At 41.7% G+C, this 4,884-nt stretch overlaps 1 pseudogene; it reads right to left on the bottom strand.

The window, feature by feature from the left end:
* Positions 1-4,173: 4,173 nt before the first annotated feature.
* LOC115029157 lies at positions 4,174-4,315 on the bottom strand (annotated as a pseudogene).
* Between the last annotated feature and the right edge of the window lie 569 nt (positions 4,316-4,884).

Raw genomic sequence — 4,884 nt, 5'->3', positions numbered from 1 at the left:
CTAGTCGGCCATCAATGGAAAGAGAGGCCCATTGGACTTGCAAACTTTATATGCCCCAATATAGGGGAATGCCAGGGCCAAAAGAATGGGAATGGGTGTGTAGGGAAGTGGGGGGCGCTATGTGGGACTTTTGGGATAGCATTGGAAATGTAATTGAGGAAAATATGTAATAAAAAATATTAAAAATTTTAAAAAAAAGACCAAGAAGAGTTTGGAATGATGTACGTCAAGTTGTAAAGAAACACAATTGTCAACTTAGACTACTATATCTATCAAAAATAAATATCATGATTGCAAGAGGAACAAAATTACTCCACAATATGTTAGAGAAGGAACCAGAAAAATAATTTGGTGCATATACCTTAGGGATTTTGTATACCAGAACAAATCATTCCCAAAATTGATACACAAAAAGAAATAGTAAAATCATGCCAGAAGTAAATTAAATAGAAACAAAAACCACAGTACCAATAGTGAAAAATACAAAGTTGATTGCTGTGGAAAGATATATAAGATCATTAAATCCAGAGCCAAACTAAAGAAAGATGCCATAAAAAGACTCAAATTAATAAATTGGAAATATAGCAGTCAATGAAATCATAAATCATAAAAATACCATAAACATATACTCAACTACATTGGAAATCTAAAAGAAATAGATGAAGTTTTAAATATATCTGACAATTCAAAATTAAAATAAAATGAAATAAGTAATTTAAATTTACCTGTAGCAAAAAAAAAAAAATGAACTGGAAACAGTACTAGAGAAAAAGTTCCTTCCATGAAAAGTTCAAATGAACTCACTGTTGAATTTTATCAACATTCACAGATATACCAATACTTCTCAAACTTTCCTATGAGACAGGAAAAGGAATAATATCACCAAAAGTAGTTTATGAAGCTAAGGTTACTCAGAATCTAAATCTAGAAACAAATTAAAAACTGTACAAAAACTGTACAGCAATCTCCCAGATGAACATATGTGTAAATATTATTAACAAAAGCTTTACATACCCAGTCCAGGAACACATCAATAAAATCATTTACAATAATCAAGTTGCTCTGATTCCACAGATGTAGACATGGTTTAACATATGAAAGTGACTAAGTTTAATATAGCTCATAAATTTACCCAGAGAAAAAAGTCCTATGATCATCTCAATAGATTTGTACGTGCAGAAAAACTCAAAAGCATCTACACTAAGACTTGGAACAAGACAAGGTGATCGCTTTCACCTGTCTGAACCAGTTTAACACTAGAAGTCTTAATTAGAACAGTAAAACAAGAGAAACCAATAAAAACAATAAAGCTGGAAAAGGGAGAAGTCAAAGCATTCTTATTTGTTGATATGATTAACATATTAGAGATGATAAAATCTCCAAGAGAATACTGTCAAAGCTAGCACTTTCAAGAAAGTGTGAGGATACAAACAACATTTAAATCAGCACCCTTCCTACGGCTCAATAACAGACATGCTGATGAAGAAAGACAAGAAAAATACTTAAAATAAACTTAGTGGCAGAAGTGAAAGTCCACTACAGTTAAGACTTGAGAGAAAAATTGAAGTAGGTAAAAAAGACGGAAAGACTCCAGTGTTCATAGTTTGGAAGACTCGGTGTTGTAAAAATAGCTCTTACTAAAAGCAATCTACGGAGTCAATTTAATCTAATCAAAATTCCAATGATACTCTTCACAGAATTTAAAATCACATAAGTTGATCTGGAAGCACAAAAAATCTTGGATAGGAAAAGCCATCTTGAGCCAAATATAAATATGAATTTATATTTATAACAATATATAATTATAACAACTATATATTACAGTTATTAATATAGAATATTGTATATAATAATTATTTATTATTGTTATTCTTTTACTTTTTAAAAATTGGTTTTATGTGAATTTCTTTTTTTTTATTAGGTATTTATTTCATTTATATTTCCAATGCTATCCCAAAAGTCCCCCACACGCTCCCCCACCCACGCCATTTCTTGGCGTTCCCCTGTACTGAGGCAGATAAAGTTTGCACAACCAATGGGCCTCTCTTTCCACTGATGGTCGACTAGGCCATCTTCTGATACATATGCAGCTAGAGTCAAGAGCTCCAGGGGGTACTGTAAGTTCATATTGTTGTTCCACCTATAGGGTTGCAGATCCCTTTAGCTCCTTGGGTACTTTCTCTAGCTCCTCCATTGGGGGCCCTGTGACCCATCCAATAGCTGACTGTGAGCATCCACTTCTGTGTTTGCTAGGCCCCTGCATAGTCTCACAAGAGACAGCTATATCAGGGTCCTTTCAGCAAAATCTTGTTAGTGTATGCAATGGTGTCAGCGTTTGGAAGCTGATTATGGGATGGATCCCCAGATATGGCAGTCTCTAGATGGTCCATCCTTTCACATCAAGTACCTCAATCCAACTTCTCTCCCCCATGCCTCATACCCACCCTCTACCCTTGCAATTTCCCCAACAGAGAAAAAAAATCCTTTTGTGAAGCTGAAGTGTGTCACAGTGTATCCTGTTGTGTATCTTTCTGTCCACACTTCTTTGCTTGCAAATGTTCACTGCAATGACTCATTGGTCTAGTACAAGACCTCAGCATTCTGCTACTCTGTCAATACCGGAACTTCACTGGGACTCCTCCTGGATAACCTGTTGTTGCCCTGGGTCATGGAGATCCTGTAGTTTTGGATCTGTAGGACCAGCTCCTTCATGCACTCCAGCAGTTCATCCATAGGGTAGATGCTGAGGTGATTAATTAAAAGCCCTGGACCTGGGCCTGAGAGGTATCTGAGATGGTCAACCTGCCAGCTCTCATGTCCTTGGGGCCAGCTCCCCTGAAACCACTACAACCAGGGCTAGCCCTAGTCTGCTGCCCAGGTGAGGTTCAGGGCCTGCTTCTCCCAGTGTTGCAGCTGGTGAGAGACATGGCCAATTCTCCCACTTTCATGACCTTGGGGAAACTCTCTCATCTGCCATAGATGGTGAAGGACATGGGAGGGGAGGAGAGTGTCTCTTCTCCTGCTCTCATGACCTTGGGGCCAGTTCTCCTGTCTGCTAGGTGGGTGGTAAAGGTTAAGAGGAGGGCATCTCTCCTTTACCCATGACTTCAGGATAGCTCACCTAGAACTGCTAAATCATGAGTCAGCTCTACTGTGCTGCTAGGCAAGGTGCAGGCCCTACTCTCCCGAGTGCTGCAGCTGGTGAAGGGCAGGGACAGCTCTCCTGGTCTCATCACCACAGGGTTAGGTTTCCCACCTTCCACAGGTGGTGATTGGTGAGGGGAAAGGAGGGTATTTCTCTCTCATCCACACCCGTACATGGAAGATGAGTATTAGGGCCATGCGTGCATCCTCCCAGCCAGCTCATCTGAAATTCTAGCAATGCAAGAGGAGAAAGGGTGGTAGTTCTCCCAAGTACTGCAGCTGGTTAGGGGCAGGGACAGCTTTCCTGCTGTCATGCCTCTAGAGCCAGCTCTCCTCTGATGCCCAGGTGAGGAGTAAAGCCAGTTCTGCACAGTCCTCAAACATCAACCTGTCCCAGGGTGGCAACACAAACCAGACATGTCCACTTGGTCTTGGGAGGTAAGAGACCCCTGCTGCTTCAGGGCCAGAGACCCAGACATGATTCCTGTGACAAGCACACCTTATCATGGACCCCACCGTGGTCCCAGGTGGCATCACTGGCTACTCACATCAGGCTGTTCCTCACTACCCTCAAGACTCTAGTTCAGCCTCTCTTTCATTGTGCCCACATCCTTCTGTTTCTTTCTTTTCCAATTCCCTACCACTTACTTGTTCCTCTTAGTGGTGCCTGGTACCTCTGAGTGTCTGGGGTCATCTCAGGAGTAGTCTCAGGAATGCTCACGCATTATGGCATGGGGCAGGGCTCATCTCGAACATGGTCTTCCCCACAAGGCCTGAGTGACATCAGACTGCTATTCATTTCAAGCTAGCTCCCTGTGTGAGCCCTATGACATCAGTCTGATGGTTCTGTTCAGCTCACTCCTCACCTGGACTTCGCAAGTGGTCATCTGTCTCACTCCTGCTTGGGGGCCACGGTCCCACACAGGGTTCTTCTAGTCTCCACCTTGTTTCCTGTACTGGAAACCTATCCAGACCTACCTGGTACAGGACTTGTGGTTATCTCAGGCTACCTCTCTGTCTGAGCTGCCTTGTTCAGGACTGGTAGTGGTCTCAGGTACACATGGTCATAGGCCAGAACACAAGGCATAGACATAGCCTTTCTCCACTCTGCCACCTACTGACACACATGTGACACAGCAGCCGCCACATCTGTAATGCCTCTAGGGACTATTATTATTATTATTAATTATTATTATTAAGCTTCATTTAACACTATACCCACTTTCAAGATATCTTACTGATCCTTATCAGCAGAAACAGCATGGCACTGGCATCATGAAAACAGACATGTATATAAATTTAACATTATAGAAGATCTGTATATAAACCTATGTAGCTACAGCCACCTGATATTTGGGGGTGTACCGGCTAGTTTTGTGTCAACTTGACACAGGCTGGAGTTATCACAGAGATAGGAGCTTCAGTTGAGAAATGCCTCCATGAGATCAAGCTGTAAGGCATTTTCTCAATTAGTGATCAAGGGGGTGGGACCATTACTGGGCTGGTAGTCTTGGGTTCTATAGGAGAGCAGGCTAAGCAAGCCGGGAGAAGCAAGTCAGTAACTAACATCTCTCCATGGCCTCTGCATCAGCTCCTGCTTCCTGACCTGTTTGAGTTCCAGTCCTGACTTCCTTTGGTGATCAAAAGCAATGTGGAAAGTATAAGCTGAATAAACCCTTTCCTCCCCAACTTGATTCTTGGTCATGATGTTTTGTCCAGGAATAGAAACCCTGACTAAGA

The sequence above is a fragment of the Mus caroli genome, chromosome 13 (assembly GCF_900094665.2).
Source record: "Mus caroli chromosome 13, CAROLI_EIJ_v1.1, whole genome shotgun sequence".
Classification (NCBI taxonomy): domain Eukaryota; kingdom Metazoa; phylum Chordata; class Mammalia; order Rodentia; family Muridae; genus Mus; species Mus caroli.
The sequence above is the reverse complement of the archived record's forward strand: the minus strand, read 5'-3'. Positions and strand labels throughout refer to the sequence as shown.